Source organism: Erinaceus europaeus, chromosome 14 (assembly GCF_950295315.1).
Source record: "Erinaceus europaeus chromosome 14, mEriEur2.1, whole genome shotgun sequence".
Lineage (NCBI taxonomy): Eukaryota > Metazoa > Chordata > Mammalia > Eulipotyphla > Erinaceidae > Erinaceus > Erinaceus europaeus.
The window spans coordinates 41,883,136-41,901,652 of NC_080175.1; the positions used below are offsets into that span (position 1 = coordinate 41,883,136).

Sequence of the window (18,517 nt, forward strand, 5' to 3'; positions counted from 1 at the left end):
AGCTGTAAAAAGTGGTCAGATATTCTCTTTTACTACATCTTAAATAAAACTTGAAGAGATCATGTTAAGTGAGATAAGCCAAAAGCCATAAGGACATGAATGAGTACCAGATAACTTCATTCATAGGTGGACCTTAAGAAACAAAGGAAGGACTGGGAGGTGGCACACCTGATAGAGTGCACATGTTACAGTGCACAAGGACCCAGGTTCAAGGTCCCAGCTCCCACAGGCAGCAGGGAGGTTTCACATGGTGAAGCAGTGCTGTAGGTGTCTCTCTTTCTCTCTTCTTCTCTGCCTTCCCCTTTCCTCTCAATTTCTCTCTGTCTCTAGCCAAAATAAATAAATAATATATTTTTAAAGAAACATAACGTATAGGGGCCGGGTGGTGAACCAGGTTGATTGCATAAGTTATAGTGCGCAAGGACCTAGGTTCAAGCCCCAGTCCCCACCAGGGGGAAAGCTCCATAAATGGTGAAGCTGGGCTGCAGGTGTTTGTCTCTCTCCCTCTATATCACCCCGCTCCATCTTGATTTCTGGTTATCTCTATCCAATAAATAAATAAAGATAATAATGAAAAGCATTTTTTAAAAAAAGAAACAAACAAACATAAAACATAGGGTAAAGTTTGGCCAAGCTGCAGCTTATTGCAGCAGAGCCGAAGATTCTGAATGGGGATATAGGAGGGTTGCAGAGTGTGTTAGGGACCCCATGCGTGATGGTGGAGGATTTGAGTTGGGAGTGTGAGTGGTGTGCAGACACCTGTCACAAGCAGATAAGAAACTACTCTTCATGCTGGGCTCCCGCCTGGTCAACGGGTTGGGCCGCGACGACATGGTGGCCGACGGGGCGCGCAGGGCGCTGCTGGGCTCCATGTCCGGCCTGGTCCCCACCACCACCACCCCCCCCCCGGGCTGCTGGCGGTGTCGGGGCTGGGCGGCCGGGGCCTGACGCTGGCCCCGGGTCTGAACCCGGCCCGGCTGGTGTTCGGCTCGGATTTCGAGAAGGAGTTCGAGAAGGAGAAGCAGCAGAGGAATGCGGAGCCGGGTGGAGGAGTGGCGCCCCAAAGCGATGCGCTTCAAGAAGGATGACGGGCTGGTGGGGCGCGTCTTCGCCTTCGACGCCGCTGCCCGGTCCCCAGGCTACAGAGTTCGAGCTCAAGCTCTTCACGGAATACCTCTGCGGCTCCGGCAACGTGTACGCCAGCGTCCTGGCCATGGCCCGCCAGATGTTTCACGACGCCCTGCCGGAGCCCGGCAAGACCCTGGCCTCCGCGGGGTTCAAGTACCTCGAATACGAAGGCGGCACGGCTCCGGGAGTGGCGCCAACTGGGGGAGCTGCGTCCGCAGCTTCCAGGAGTCCGCCCCCGAGGCGCTGTGCGGACCGGCTCCCCCAGCTCCCTCCAGCAACCTGGCGCCCACATCCCCGCCGCCGCAATGCGTCCCCGGAGCCCGAAGCGACAGGGAAGATGACCAGCAAGGAGCAGCAGCAGCGCCACCAGGTGGCCCCCGACGGCCCCTACTCGGCCGAGACCCCCGGTGTGCCCTTGCCCATGGCAGCCCTGAAGAACGTGGCTCAGGCCCTGGACCACTCTCCCAAGGACCCAGGCGCCGCTGGGCGATCCGGGGGAACTAGCCCCGCCGCCTCCTCCACCGCTCAGCCCCCTGGCCCAGCATTGCCTGGTGGCCCGCAACGAGGAGGCCGAAGTCAGCCCCACCGCGGGGGCAGAAGCTGTCAGCGGCGCCACCCCGGGAGACACCCCCGCCCCCAGTGCTGTACCCTCTGCCGGGAGCGGCTGGAAAACACCCACTTTGTCCAGTGCCCCTCGGTGCCCGGACACAAGTTCTGCTTCCCCTGTTCTCGCAAGTTCATCAAGGCGCAGGGCCTGGCTGGGGAGGTGTACTGCCCCAGTGGGGACAAATGCCCGCTGGTGGGCTCCTCTGTCCCCTGGGCCTTCATGCAGGGAGAGATCGCCACCATCCTTGCGGGAGACATCAAGGTTAAGAAAGAACGGGACCCCTAAACCACCACTGCCACCAGACTACTGCCCCCTTGCCACCCACCGCTGCTGTGGATAAATTATTCCCTGCCCAGCCCAGTGCCCCCTGCCCACCTGTGTACATACCCCCTTCCTCATCCAAGATGGGTCCCCTGAGGTAGAAGCATTGAGGGTGGTGGAGGGAAAAAGCTTGTGGTTTCTGTCTGAGGGGGTATTTGGGGATCCCTTAGCCCCTCCCGTTTCCCTCACCCCTCCCTCCCTGGCTTGGCTTGGCTGCTGCTTGTAGTTGGGGGAGAAGCGCCCCCCACTCTTCCTCAAGCAGGGGTCTTCTGGAATCGCTCTTTATAAATGAAGCAAAAGCATTTTATTGTTCCGCCCCTCCCCTTGTCCTTCAATAAACGGAAAGATGGGTTCAAAAAAAAAAAAGAAATAAACTCATTATTTTAAATAATGAGTTTATTTTAAATAAATTCATTATTTTCCCCTAAGAAAGTGGCTTGAGGATTTTTTTTTTTTAATGTATTTTCCCCAAAGAGTATGGGCTAGAAATTCTAAAGCTGTCTGAGAGGCTATGGAATGGATAGACTAAAAATATTCTAGAACATATCAGCTGGGCTTCTTGCTGTTGGGGAAAAGGCACAAACAAGGAAGGGGGAAATGAGCCCTGTGGGGATGGACAGGAATTGGAGGCACCTGTATAGGCACGTGATTCTATGTACATTCAGACTAACCATGAATGGGAAGGGGTGAGGAGGACAGACATATCTGTAGTTCCCAGAAGTGAGGCTGAGGGGGCAGGCTCAGCAGGGAGATGTAAGCGAGCCCTTGCATGTTCACCCTGCATCTGCATGCTGCTCTCTGAGAGAGAACAAGAGTGAGCAAGCAAGACAGCTCATTGGGTAGTGCACTTACTTTGTCCTGCACACGACTGGAGTTCAATCCCAGCCCACCACTCCGGGGGAAACTTCAATGCTGTGGGTCTGTCTGTCTCTCTATCTCTATCTCTCTATCTGAAAAAGTCATCTTGGAGAAGGGAAGCCCCAGTGATAAACAATAAGAAGTAGGAGAAGGGGAAGGGGAAGGAGTAGAAGTAGAAAGAATAAGGATTTCTTAGAGAAATGACTCAGCCCAGGGAGATGCAAAGATAATACTAAATGAACCCAAAGCAACTTGTGTCCGAATATAAGGATAAGCTACAAAGGGGGGTAGGGGTATGTGCTTGTCAAAAGAGCACAGGAATCTATGGCCTGAGCTGGAGCAACTTGGTTGTTAATCTGGTGACAGGAAGAGACAGCTGTCCCTTACAGAAGCATTCAGATGACAAGGAAATGAAAACACACCTCAGGTGAACACAGCAGTGACAAATGGTGTAGATGAGATCCACCAGCACATCTAAAATTAAATAAATTAAAACTCATGGGCAACTGACCTGGGAGGTAGCACATTGGAGAGAGCATCAGAATTGCATGAAATAAGATTCAATCCTTGGTACCTCATGTGCCAGAGAGATACTCTGGTTGGCCCTTGTTCTGACAGAAGATAGATAGATAGATACATAGATATAAATAGATACTCTTTGAAAATTAGTGAGCAAAATAAAAATCTATTTTAAAAGGGGAGACTAGGAACACACCACAGTGGCTCTGCAAAAAGACTTTCATGCCTGAGGCTCTGAGGTCAATCCCCAGCACCACTATCAGCCAGAGCAAAGGAGAGTTCTGGCTTCTCTCTCTCTCTCTCTCTCCTTTCTCTCTCTCACTAAAATAAAATAAATAATCAAATATTTTTGGTATTATCTTTATTTATTTATTGGATAGAGACAGCCAGAAATCAAGAGGGAAGGTGATGATAGAAAGGGAGAGAGACACTTGCTACACTGCTTCACCATTCACAAAGCTTTCTCCCTGCAGGAAATGACCAAGGCTTGGACCTAGGTCCTTGCACTTTATAACATGTATGCTTAACCAGGTGCACCACCACCTGGCCCCAATAAACAAAAAAATTTTAATAATGAGAATAGCTACAGGTATTAGCTACAGCCTAGGGACTAGGATACTTAGGTACATGTGTACATGTATCCACAAGCAAAGGGCAATTATATACCTCAAAGTAAAAGTGCTTAATAGTCCTCCAAGATCATATAGACTTAGACCTAATAAGCCTGCCATTTGAGTAGAATGGCCTAAATAAATTTAGTAGAAGGCATCATAAAATCTCTAACCATATATTCACTACTTAGGCCTAAACAGTCTCCTTTCCTGCCCCCTACTTCACTTCCCTCAATCACTCTATCTACTCAATTAACTATACAAAAGGAAGGAAGAAATATTCTTCAATCTTTTTCAATCTCTTCTGACAGAATATCAGCATTATTGATAAGCTTCAGAAGAAACACTATACAACTGAGTTATACTGGCTAAAGCGATGTATTTAGTAAAGGACAATTATTATCCCTATGACAGTCTTTATTAGAATCATCAAAACAAGTAAATGCAGAAAAACTTGAGGCTAAGACCCCACTAAAATCCTAGGTCTGTTTCTTCCCTAACTGGAGGCCAGATCCCATAAATCTAATACTGGTTTGGATACAACAAAGGACATTCACCACATAACAACTGGGAGAAAATCTACAAAGTGACTACAAAGGCTGGATATGGGCAAGAGACCAGCTCACTTAATGATGGCCTCTTTGGCCACTATACCCAGGGTCCTAGACAGGGAATCCTTGGATTCCCCCATAGATAAGTTGGGCATATACCTCTGATAGATCTGTGACTCTGAATTGCTGATCACACCAAGTGGGTATGTCATTGTAAGCCTTCTGTAGACTTCTTCAGGACCTTACCCTCATTATGAAATAGCAATGGTAGGGACTATCCTACTCTGCCACTCAAGGAAGAATAGCTCTAAAATAAGCACAACCGAGACTGTTCCCAGCTGTGACTATGGACTGTATGTGAGTTGTCTGACAGGGACTCAGAGGTTATGCATGCACCTGTGCTAAATATGGATGGGTCTGGGCCAGGGGTTAGATCATTGTGATAGACAGTTAATTGCATTTATATATCTTCTTCAAGTTTGCAAGCAACTCTCTGACTTAATCCTTACTAGTTCTACCCTCACCTCTGACACCATCTTTCCAGACAATATTTCTGGGGCACCCTAATCTATTAAGATCAAGCAAAGACTATTAAGACATAGGTTTCTAGGAACATTCCTAAAATAAACTTCCTTCTACCCTAAGGTCCCTACTTTTATCTGTTCTATTCCTACTTTGTGGCTCCTGTTTATTAAACATTTTATCCTGGTTTCCATCTTACTTCATTTCAGCCACCAAGTTGCAGATGCTACTATGATTTCATCCTGATTTCCCTGGGCAGATGACCTCACCAATGTGACCTGGAACCTCATCTCTCCAGAGTCCTACCCCACTAAGGAAAAATAGAAACAGGCTGGGGGTATGGATTGACCTGCCAATACCCATATCCAGTGGAGAAGCAATTACAGAAGCCAGACCTTCCATCTTTTGCACCCCAAAAAGAATTTTGGTCCATACTCCCAGAGGAATAAACAATAGAGAAGCTTCCAATGGAGGAGATGGGACATCGAACTCTCATGGTGGGAACTGTATGGAATCACACAATTACAATTATACTCCCTACAGTCATGTAAATCAATATTAAATCACTAATAAAAAATAGTGAACAAAAGTTTGAGAATAAGGATACTTGTATCATCTTGCATCCCAAAACCAAGAGGTATATTAAGCAGAAAGGAGCAAAATTATTTCACAATGCCAAGGCCTTCCAAGTGAAGCCCACCAGTACACACACACAGCTAGGATCTGAACTTGACAGGGAACCCTGGGATCTTAGTGAGAGCAACAAGGCCTATATGACCTCAGTCTGGAATGGGTGGTGGGGGGAGGCATGAAAACAGGACTTGTTCTGTGTTGGGGCCATCAGGAAGTAGGGGTGATTCTGTGGCTGAATTTTTTTTTTTTTTAGAAATAGAGAAGTAGAAAGGCAGGAAAAAATGAAAACCAGGCCTGGACAGTGGCTTACCTGGTTGAACACATATGTCACAAAGTGCAAGGACCCTGATTCAAGCCCCTGGTCCCCACCTGCAGTTGTGTGTGTGTGTGTGTGTGTGTGTGTGTCCCTCTATATCTCTGCCTTCCCTCTCAATTTCTATCTGTCTCTATCCAAAATAAATAAATAATGGAAGGAGAGGTAGGGAGGATATGAAAGGGACCACAGCACCAAAGCTTCCTGCAACACAATCAAGTCATACTCAAACTTGGATCCCTCACATGGCAAAGCAGGACACTATCCAAGTAAGCTAGTTCACCAGCCCAGTGCCTAGGAATCTTAATAAAACCTAGGTTGAAAGAGAGCAGACCAGAGAGAGGCCATTTCATTCTCTCACAGCATCAATCACTCACATAACCTATGAGATGGGGAGTGAGGAGATAGCTCAGTGCATTAGAGTGAAGGATTAGCAAGCCTGAGGTCACAGAGGTCCTAAATTCAATCCCTGTCCTCACCATAAGCCAGAGCTTACTAGTGCCCTGGCTTAAAATAATAATCATAGTGATTTTAAAAGAAAAGTTATTTTCACTATTAAAATGAGTTTATTTGAAAACAGCAACAAGAATTTATAAGTGCAGTTTCACAGACATTCATGCACTTCTATCAGAATAAAAGCTAGTCCCCACTTACAGCTTTTAGGAGACCCTGTACTGGGCAGGAACTCCCTCTTCTTTCTTCACTATTGCCTCCTGCTGAAACTGAGACCTATGGAGCCCTGTGTTACCTGACACAGTACATGGAACTCTGTCCTGGCCTCGCCTCATCAAACCCAGCTTTTGTGTGCTCACTGGCACCTTCCAAATTGTCTAGCCAACATCACAAGCCATGAAAGGTCTGCTTTCTATTTTCAAAATAAGCTCACTGAGTTTGAACACAGAAGCAAATAATGGCTGGGCCAGAAATAAAAATCCAGCTGCAGGCGGGGAGACAGCAAAATGGTTCTGCAAAAGGCTTTCATGCCTGAGGCTCTGAGATCCAAGGTTCAATCCGTAGCACTGTCAGAAGCCAGAGTTGGGCAGGGCTCTGGTGTCTTTCTGTGTATCTCTCACTCTATACTTCTCTTATTAAATAAATAAATAAATAAATAAATAAATAAATAACAGAGCATACCAGCCATTCTACCCTCTCTGAGTTTTCTTTGGCTCAGCCCAGGGGCCTCCCAGATCTCTCCCTCTAAAGACCCTATGACTCTGTGCTGGGCAGCACACAGGGTCACCCTACCTTTCTCAGACCAGACCCTGGGGAGGACAGCTGGAGCTCAGGGCCTCCCAAGGACAGACCGCCTTAGACACCATATAGCAAGTGAAGGTACCTTCCTCATCTCCAGTAGCTCTATAGTTCCCCTTCACCCTAGTATCCAACAACCCAAGGGGACATCCAGGAGGGGTCAGGGCACCCTGCTAGTGCAGGAGAAGAAGTGAGGGGTCCATGAATCCCCACTCCTTGGACCTTGACCAGCAGGTACTAGCAGAGCATTGGGAGGTGTTGGGAGGAAAGAACATTATAGAGAGGAACAGAATACAGGAGCTGTGGCCACTGTGCAGCTAGATGCCCAGGAGCTGAGGACAGGGATGGAGCCCAGGACTGAACCCCCGCCCTAGAGGGGGGTGCTGCCCAAAGGCTGTGATATACCCTACAGAGCTGGCTGAGCACATGAACAGTTTGGCCTCTCTCATCTGCTTTTGGGGAACCCCAGCCTGTCCACCGCCCCCAGAAGCAGGGAGGTTCTGTGCACTTAGGCAACCACGTCCTGATGGGCCTCAGTTTCCCCACTGATCCTAGCTGGGCAGCCACCCAGAGTATAAAGGCCTGCAGGGCCTGTCAGAAGAGTGACTAGAGCCAGGTGAGGCAGGTTGGGGGTGGGGGACAGCCACACCTGGCCAGGAACTCCACGTCCTACCTGGAGCTCACTGGCAACTCCAAGGAAACATCTCTTTTCCTGGAAGCTTCTGGGTTCTTTGTTCAGCTGGAAAAGCTGTGACACCAGCAACCTACTGCCTCCCCCAGGAGCATAAGTCCCTTCCAGGCCCCAGGCAGTGAGGGCCAGCCTCCACCCCCTGGGAGTGATGATGGACAATGGCTGTAGTGTCAAGGCTCCCCCAGACACAGAACATTGCAGGGAGAGGTCATACCACGAGCACTGAGCATGATGCTGCCTGAGGACATGGTGGGGAGGGTGGTCAGAGCACAGGACTAGGCATCCATGGGGCAGGGCAGTGACACAAATGCAGGGAAGAACTGATAAGTAGATAGGTAATAGATAGATAGAAAATTTAAATATATACTGAATAGATATGGGAGTGTGGTATATATAGATGGTAGATTATATAGATGTGAGAGTATGATAGAGATGACAGATAGATAATAGGTAATATATCCACATAAATATGAAGATGGGGGGTTGGGTGGTAGCACAGCAGGTTAAGCGCATGTGGTACAAAGCACAGGGACCTAAGTAAGGATCCCGGTTGGAGCCCAGGCTCCCCACCTGCAGAGGAGTCGCTTCACAGGCAGTGGAGCAGGTCTGCAGGTGTCTATCTTTCTCTCCCCCTCTCTGTCTTCCCCTCCTCTCTCCATTTCTCTCTGTCCTATCCAACAATGAATGACATCAACAACAATAATAACCACAACAAGGCTAAAACAGCAAGGGCAACAAAGGGGGTGGCCTCCAAGAAGCAGTGGATTCATGGTGTAGGCGCTGAGAACCAGCAATAACCCTGGAGGCATAAATAAATAAATAAATAAATAAATAAATATGAAAGTGGTCTCAATGAGGATAGGTAAATAACATTCATAAGGAAAAGCTGGGTGAAGGTGAACAAAGATATGTGTGGCCCAACATGCCAGACTCACAAGCATAAGGTCCCCAGTTCAATCCCTGGCACTATGTACACCAAAGTGATGCTCTGGTTCTGACATCATATTTCTCTCTCATTAATAAATAAATACCCCATAGACATATGAAAAAATTATTCCACATCACATCATTAGAAATGTGAATTAAGGGTGACAGCATAATGGTCCTGTAAAAAGACTCTCATGCCTGAGGCTTCCGGGTCCCAAGTTCAATCCCCTGCACTATCAGAAGCCAGACCTATGCAGTATTTTGATTTAAAAGAAAAGAAAGAAAGTTAAAAAACATATTGAAATTTCACCTCATACCTGTAAGAACAGTCTTCAATAAAACAAGAAATGACAAGTGTTTACAAGGACGTGGAGATTTAAAAAAAAAAAAAAAAAAAAAGGACTCTGTTAGATTTTGGGAGAAATGCAACCTGTTGCAGCCCTTTGAAAAACTCTATGGAAAGTCTTTAAGTAAACATGGGGCAGGGGAGATAGCATAATGGTTATGTCAAAAGACTTTCATACCTGGTGCTCCAAAGTCCCAGGTTCAGTCCCCAGCACAACCATAAGCCAGAGCTGAACAGTGTTCTGGTCTCTCTATCCCTCTCATTCATAAAAAATATTCTTGAGGCAGTGGGGGCGGGGAAAAAAATATTCTTGAAAAATTAATTAAAAAGTAAACAGGAAAATCCCTATGGTCTAGCAATACTATTCTTAGGCAGTTACCCAAAAGACAGGAAAACATTCATTTGAAAGGATATATACACATGTATATAACCCTTCGTTTTTGCTATTTGTTTATTCACGGCCTGCATATAAGAGAGAAAGAGAGGGATGGAGAGAGAGAACAGCATTGCTTCACTACTCATTAAGCTCTCCTCACCCCCACAGGCACTCCTGTGTAGTGACCCTGGGCTCAAACCAGGGCCCTTGTGCATAATAACATATACTCTAATGACTGAGTCACTGTCAGGACACCCAAAGTCCATATGTTCACAACTGCACAAGTCACAATACCCAAGGAGTAGAAGCATTCAAATGTTCATTGATAAATGACTAAATCAAGTAATGGGATACTGAGCAGTGGAGACAGAATTATGGTTCTGCAAAAGAGTGCCTGAAGCTCTGAGGTCTCAGAGTAAATCCTGAGCACCACCATATGCCAGAGCTGAGCAGTGCTCTGGTCTCTCTCTCTCGCTTTCTTTCATTAAAATAAAGCAAATATTTTTTAAATAAAGTAATGGGATACATACATACACATATTCTGCAATGAAAAAGATGGGACTGCATCAATTGGGATAAAATTAATACAACTGGAGGTGACTGCATTAAGTAAAATAAGTAATAATAATAATGATAACCACCAGATGGTTTCATTCATATGTGAAGTACAGATGAGTAAAGTAAATAAACTTGCTAAAAATATAAAACAAAATAAAGGTAACCCAATTATCTCTCAAGTTTTGTGAGAACTAAGATGTTTATCAGAGGATGGGGTCACAGGACTCTGGTGGAGGATGCAGAAACTTATAAATTCCATATGTGGGTCTGAAATTATAGCCCTGAGATCTTAGTATTTTCTTAAAAAAAAAAAAAAAAAAAAAAAAAGACTGCTCAATCACTGATTAAAAAGTGAATAATAAATGTTTTCTAGGGGCCTGGGAGATGGCTCACCTGGTTGAGTGCACATGTTACAATTTGCAAGGACCAGGGTTCAAGCCCCCAGTCCCCACTTGCAGGGGGAAAGCTGCATGAGTGGTGAAGCAGGGCTGCAGGTGTCTGTCTCTCTCCCTCTCTACCACCCCCTTCCCTCTCAATTTCTGGCTGTCTCTATCCAATAAATAAATAGATAATACCAGACAAATAAAAAAATTTTTAAAAGAACTTTAAAAAAATAAATAAATGTTGGGAGTCGGGCGGTAGCACAGCGGGTTAAGCGCAGGTGGCGCAAAGCACCAGGACCTGCGTAAGGATCCCGGTTTGAGCTCCCGCTCCCCACCTGCAGGGGAGTCACTTCACAAACAGTGAAGCAGGTCTGCAGGTGTCTATCTTTCTCTCCCACTTTCTGTCTTCCCTCCTCACTATTGCTCTCTGTCCTATCCAACAACGACGATATCGATATCAATAACAACAACAATAATAACTACAACAATGCAACAACAAGGGCAACAAAAGGAAATAAATAAATATTAAAAAAAGAAATAAAAATAAATAAATAAATAAATGTTTTCTAGAAAGACATCACCAAGGTATTGGTTTTTAAAAAGTGATTTGGGGGCAGGCAAAATAGATCACTAGGATGGTGAGCAGCTTCACCATATGTGCAAACCAGGCTTGAGCATAGGCCCCACCTCATTAGAGGAAACTCCAGTGCTGTAGTGTTTTCCTCTCCTCCTCTCCTCTTCTCTTTTTTTTTTATATTTATTTTATTTATTTATTCCCTTTTGTTGCCCTTGTTGTTTTTTTTTTTATTGTTGTAGTTATTATTGTTGTTGTCGTTGTTGGATAGGACAGAGAGAAATGGAGAGAGGAGGGGAAGACAGAGAGGAGGAGAGAAAGATAGACACCTGCAGACCTGCTTCACCGCCTGTGAAGCGACTCCCCTGCAGGTGGAGAGCCGGGGTTCAAACCAGGATCCTTATGCCGGTCCTTGTGCTTTGCGCCACCTGCGCTTAACCCACTGAGCTACAGCCCGACTCCCTCCTCTTCTCTTTATATCTATCTATCTATCTATCTATCTATCTATCTATCTATCTATCTCTCTTTCTATCTCTGAAACATCAACCCAGAGCAGTGAAACCCCAGCAGCAACAACAACAAAATGTAATGTTGATTTCCTTCCTTATTTTCTGAAATGTTCTGCTATGTAGTATTGTTATTTTTCTCATTGGAAAAGTATAAAAAGTCTTTCCTAAATGTTCTCCCAGAGCAGTGGGAGAGGATAAAGGGGCGAGGTTGAGGGCACTGGGGCTACACACAGAAGGAAAGAGGACAGAGGTGAGGCTGAGGGACACACTCAAAGGAAGCACTTGCTTCAACAATGGTGCCCACATGAGACCAGGAGAGAGAAGAGTGTCCACCCTGCCTGCATGCCCACCCAGGTGCACAAGGCATTCCCAACAGCCCCAGAGGCCCTGTACACAGAGAGAAGTCTGCTCAGTTCTAAGAAACTCAAGGGCCCATGGATGCCAGCCTGGCCCTTTCTCAATAGCCTTCCTCCCCGTAAGAGACAGCTGGCTCCCAAGAAAAAGACAATATACAAGGGCTGTGTGCAGGTGTCAAGAGGGTAAACAGCAAATAGTTATGGTGAGGTAATTCACACAAGCCCAGTGTCCAAAGGCAGGTGATCAGGGAGCAGGATGTACAAGGCCACAGCAGTTGGCCACAGAGAGGAAGGGGACTATGACCAGACTCAGAGTGCATGAACTTGAAGACAGCTAGCTCACTGGAAGAAGCCAGTAATGAAAGGCTGTGGCATGAAGGATGCAAAATCTGTAACACAGGCAGATCTAGAGACACAGAAAGTCACTTGATAATTGCTGGGAAGGAAAGGAAGAGAAGCAGCACTGCTGGTGGGGGTGGGCTTTCTTTGCAGAATGCAACAATGTTCCAGAACTAAATTGTTGCACAATTCTTTGAATATACTAAAAACAGTAACAACACTGAACTCTATGGTGGGGTGGTACAGGGGACTGAGCCTGGGACCTTAGAACCTCAGGCATAAGAGTCTTTTTGCATAATCACCACGTTGTCTCCTCAGCCCTTGAATTCTACACTTTAAGAAGGTGAATTGGGGGTGGGGGGGCAGGCGGTAGCGCACCAAGTAAAGCATACACAGTACAGAGCAAGGACCCGGGTTCAAGCCCCCAGTCCCCACCTGCAAGGGAAAGCTTCACGAGTGGTGAAGCAGGGCTGCAGCTGCCTGTCTTTCCCGCTCTGTCTCCTTCTCTTTTCTGAATTTCTCTGTCTCTAACAAATAATAATAAAAAAATAAGGTGAATTTGATTGCATATAAACTGCGTCTCATAAAAAAATTAAAGTAGGGTCGGGCGGTAGCTCAGCAGGTTAAGCGCATGTGGCGCAAAGCACGAGGATCCCGGTTCGAGCCCCAACTCCCCACCTGCAGGGGAGTCGCTTCACAAGTGAAGCAGGTCTACAGGTCTCTATCTTTCTCTCCCCCTCTCTGTCTTCCTTTCCTCTCTCCATTTCTCTCTGTCCTATCCAACAACGAACGACATCAACAACAACAATAATAACCAAAGCAGGGCTACAACAACAAGGGCAACAAAGGGGGGGGGGGATGGCCTCCAGGAGCAGTGGATTCATGGTGCAGGCACTGAGCCCCAGCAATAACCCTGGGGGCAAAAAAAATAAAATAAAATAAATGTTTTTTTTAAAGAATGCAGTGATCCAGAAGGTTGGCACAGTTAGACTGCAAGCATGAGGTTCTGAGTGTTACTTGCAGCTTCACGTGTGCCAGAATGATGTTCTGCCCTTCTCTCTTCTCCTTTCTTTCACAAATAAATAAATGAATCTTAAGAAAAAAAATAATACCCACAATGACCCTGGGTCCATGCTCCCAGAGGGATAGAGAATGGGAAAGCTATCAGGGGAGGGGATGGGATATGGAGATTGGGTGGTGGGAACTGTGTGGAGTTGTACCCCTCCTACCCTATGGATTTGTTAATTTATCCTTTCTTAAATAAAAAATAAATTTTAAAAAAAAGTAAAAAAAAAAAAAAGACACTGGGAACAGGCGAGTTTGGGACAGGGGTATTGATGCCTTTACATTGTGCAATGCCTGTTTTCTACTTTCATTATTTTAATAAAGCATTTTACCTAAAACAAAAAAAAGAAAGAAAAAAATAATTCAATTGCCTATCCTTATTTCTTAAGATTTATTTACTTTTTTTTGTAAGAAAAAGAGAACCAGGACATCACTCTGGCACATCAAACACTGTAGATCAAACACAGGACCTCATACTTGAGAATCCAATGCTTTATCTACTGTGTCACCTCCCAGACAGTTATCTTTACTTTATTAAGATTTATTTACTTGTTTGTTTATGAGAAAGCAAGAGCGAGAGCAAGAGAGAGAGAGAGAGACAAAGAGGGAATATACCTAGGTATTACTCTAGCACATGCAATGATGGAGATTAAAGTCAAGACTTCAGGCTTGAGAAGCCAATATTTTATCCACTATGCCACCCCCTGCCCCACCACCACCCGTCCTTATGGATCAACAGTTATGTCTGATCAGGAATGGCTAAATAGCCTCAGCAGCAAACCTGCCCCCCAGGCAGTGCCAGGCATGCTGGGATCTACTGTGGGTTGTGGTAGTTTTGCTTAAGAGGCTGGAGAGAGCAGTCTGACAAAATCAGCCAATTGGTTCATCAGGTCAGGAGTAAAACAAAAACACTTATGTGGAGTCTGATTCCTCACATGAGATGAATCTAAAACCAAAAGAAAAAAAGAGTAGAGAGAGCCACCAGGAACGTGGCTTTGGGGAAGAAGGGACTGGGTTTGACCCTCAACATCACATGTGACAGAGTGGTACTCTGATCTCGCTCATAAAATGCATAAATAATTTTTAATAAAAGATGGGGGCAGTGGGGCTGGGTGGTGGTGCACCCAGTTGAACACATATGTTACCATGCACAAGGATCCAGGTTTGAACCCCTACTCCTCACCCACATGGGAATGCTTTACAAACAGTGAAGCAAGTCTGCATGTGTCTATCTTTCTCTCTCCCGCTCTATCTCCTTCTCCCCTTTCAATTTCTCTCTGTCTTATTAAATAAAATAGAAAGAAATTTAAAAAAAAAAAAGGAAAAGGAAAATGGCTGCTGGGAGTGGTGGATTCATAGTGCTGGCGTCGATTCCCCAGAGCTAACCCTGGTGGCAATAAATGGGAGGGGCAGGGACATAATTCACCCATGAGAACACACACTTCGCCATGCAAAAGGATCTGGATCTGAGCCCCTGGCACCACAGGGGAGCACCAAATGGGAGCACCATTAATAGCATAAGAGGAAGCTTTGTGAATTGCAGGGCAGAGCTGTCGTGTCTCTCTTTCTCTACATATATATTAATATATTATTTCAATCAATCTATCTCTATCTAAAATGAAAAGGAGGAAAATAGTCCTCCATGAGCAATGGAGCTGAATATATACAGACCAGCAGACCCCACTACCCCAAACCCTGCAGTGACCACCTAGAATGGCCCAGGTCCCAGAATTCTGGCAAGGAGGTGCAGGGAAATATGGGGGACCCCCAGGAAGTAGAAGAGTCTCCTAGGATGAAACATCCAGAAATATACACAGTGCAGGCTGGGGTCCCTGGGGTCCCCTGTGCAAAGCCACAGGCTACAGAGTGACAGAGAAAGACATTGGCAAGAAGATAGAAGGGACCTCTCTGCTCAGTCCCCTAGGGCAGAAGGATCAAGGAAATTGCCTCAGTGACAAAGGGACACACTGCCTGAGCACCCCCACCCCCGACCTGGCCCTTCTGGGAAAAGGTTTTCTTAGAGGCCCCCTGTGTAGAAATGGCCCTGACTCAAAACCCCCTTTTCAGATGCCCTGAATTCTTCACAAGGAGAGAGCAGTTCACAAACACAGGATAGCTCCTTATAGAAAATGCCAGAAAAGACAAGAGACAAGAAACACCCTCCAAGGTCAACACACACACACACACACACACACACACACACACACACCTTACTCCCCACCCCAGGCACCAAGCAACTTCTTCCTCTTCCCTGAGTACAGAATTGGCACTATCATTCCCTGTCTATGAGAGTCCCAGTTCCAGGGCCATGGAGAACCAGCATTGTGCTATTCCTGTGAATCCTATGTCTTCTTTCCTCTTTTTTTATTTATTTTTTATTTGTGATTAATAGTAGGTTAGAAGACTGTGAGATTACAGTGTAGAGTTCCGTACCACACCCACCTTATTTATTTATTTATTTATTTTTATTTATAGAAAGGAAACATTGACAAAAACCATAGGATAAGAGGGGTACAACTCCACACAGTTCCCACCACCAGAACTCCATATCCCATACCCTCCCAATAGCTTTCGTATTCTTTATCCCTCTGAGAGTATGGACCCAGGGTCATTATGGGGTGCAGAAGGTGGAAGGTCTGACTTCTGTCATTACTTCCCCGCTAAACATGGGCATTTACAGGTTGATCCATACTCCCAGCCTGTCTCTCTTTTTCCCTAGTGGGGCAGGGCTCTGGGTAAGTGGGGATCTTGGGAAGCGGGGCTCCAGGACACATTGGTGGCGTCATCTGCCCAGGGAAGTCCGGCTGGCATCATATTAGCATCTGGAACCTGGTGGCTAAAAAAAGAGTTAACATGTAAACCCAAACAAATTGTTGACTAATCATGAACCTAAAGGCTAAAATAGTTCAGATGAAGAGTTGGGGGATCTCCGTTTTGTAGATAGTTAGTAGGCCTATTTTAGTTATATTCCAAAGGGCCCATGACTATACTAGTTTTTTTATTTTTATTTATAAAAAGGAAACACTGACAAAAACCATAGGATAAGGGGGATACAACTCCACATAATTCCCACCACCAGAACTCTACATCCCATTCTACCCATCCCCTGACAGCTTTCCTAGTCTTTTTTTAAATTTTTATATTTATTTATTTTTCCCTTTTGTTGCCCTTGTCTTTATTTTGTAATTATTATTGTTGTTGTTACTGATGTCATTGTTGCTGGACAGGACAGAGAGAAATGGAGAGAAGAGGGGAAGACAGAGAGGGAGAAAGACACCTGCAGACCTGCTTCACGGCTTGTGAAGCAACTTCCCTGCAGGTGGGGAGCCGGGGACTCAAACTGGGATACTTATGCCAGTCCTTGTGCTTTGAGCCACATGCACTTAACCCACTGCACTACTGCCCGACTCCCACTTTCCTATTCTTTATCCCTCTGGAGTATGGACCTAGGGTCACTATGAGGTGCACAAGGTGGAAGGTCTGGCTCTGTAATTACTTCCCCATTGAACATGGGTGTTGACAGGTGGATCCATACTCCCAGCCTGTTTCTCTCTTTCCCTAGTGGGGCAGGGCTCTGGGGAACTGGGGCTCCAGGACATATTGGTGGGGTCATCTGCCCAGGAAAGTTCTGTTGGCATCATGTTAGCATCTGGAACCTGGTGGCTGAAAAAGTGTTAAGATCTAGAGCCAAACAATATTTATTTATTTTTAACCAGAGAACTGCTCAGCTATGGCTTCTGTGGTGCCAGGGATTGAATGTGGGATTTTAGAGACTCGGGCATGAATCTTTTGCATGACCACTATACTATCTTTAATTTTCATAACTCTCATGATGAATATGCTTTTTTTTTCAAGATGGGGGTGTGAATGGCTTGCTTTGTTACATTTTAAAGTTGAAAAGCATGACTCCAGGCTGGGGAGACAGCAAAGTGGTTCTGCAAAAGACTTGTATCTGAGGCTCTTGAGCTCCCAGGTTCAATCCCCAGTACAACCATAAACCAGAGTTGAGTAGTGCTCTGGATTTAAAAAGAGAGAAAGAAAGAGGGCTGCAGGGGGGTCGGGCGGTGGCGCAGTGGGTTAAGCGCATGTGGCGCAAAGCGCAGGGACCAGCGTAAGGATCCCGGTTCGAGCCCCCGGCTCCCCACCTGCAGGGGAGTCACTTCACAGGTGGTGAAGCAGGTCTGCAGGTGTCCATCTTTCTCTCCCCTTCTCTGTCTTCCCCTCCTCTCTCCATTTCTCTCTGTCCTATCCAACAACGAATTGCGTCAACAAGGGCAATAATAATAGCCACAACGAAGCTACAACAAGGGCAACAAAAGGGGGGAAAAAATGGCCTCCAGGAGCGGTGGATTCATGGTGCAGGCACCGAGCCCAGCAATAACCCTGGAGGAGGAAAAAAAAAAAAAAAAAGAGAGGGCTGCAGAGAGAGCATAATGGTTATGCTTTCATGCCTGAGGCTCCACAGTCCCAGGTTTAGTCCCTCAAACTACCAAAAGCCAGAGTTGAGCAGTGCTCTTCTCCTCCTTCTCCTTCTCCTTCTCCTCCTTCTCCTTCTCCTTCTCTTCTCCTCCTTCTCCTCCTCCTCCTTCTCCTTCTTCTCTCTCTCTCTCTCTCTCTCTCATTAAAATATATGTTTGGAAAGAAAGGGAGTGAGGAAGGAAGGATGGAAGAAAGGAAGGAAGGAAGGAAGGAAGGAAGGAAGGAAGGAAGGAAGGAAAGAAGGAAGGGGCCAGGTGGTGGCACACCTGGTTGAAAGCACATGCTACCATGCACAAGGACCTGGGTTCAAGCCCCCAGCCCTCACCTGCAGGAAAGCTTCACAAGCACTGAAGCAGTGATGCAGGTGTCTTTCTTTTTCACCCTTTCTCAGTTTCTCTGTCTCCATCCAATCAATAAATAAATTTTTAAAAGAAAGAAGAAAAACATGACTCCAGCACAGCAGCTGCCCAGCCTGGGCACAGCCCCAGACAGAAGGAGCTCTGCCCAGCTGGGGTGTTGCCAGCTGGCTCCCATCCTCCAGTGTTCTTCCTCCCACTGCCTCCTTTAAAAGCTCCCCACAACCAGAGGCCACCACCTGTC

General features: G+C 46.2%; 1 pseudogene; it reads left to right on the forward strand.

The window, feature by feature from the left end:
* Positions 1–789: 789 nt before the first annotated feature.
* Positions 790–2,041, forward strand: LOC103114740 (interferon regulatory factor 2-binding protein 1-like; annotated as a pseudogene).
* Positions 2,042–18,517: the final 16,476 nt, after the last annotated feature.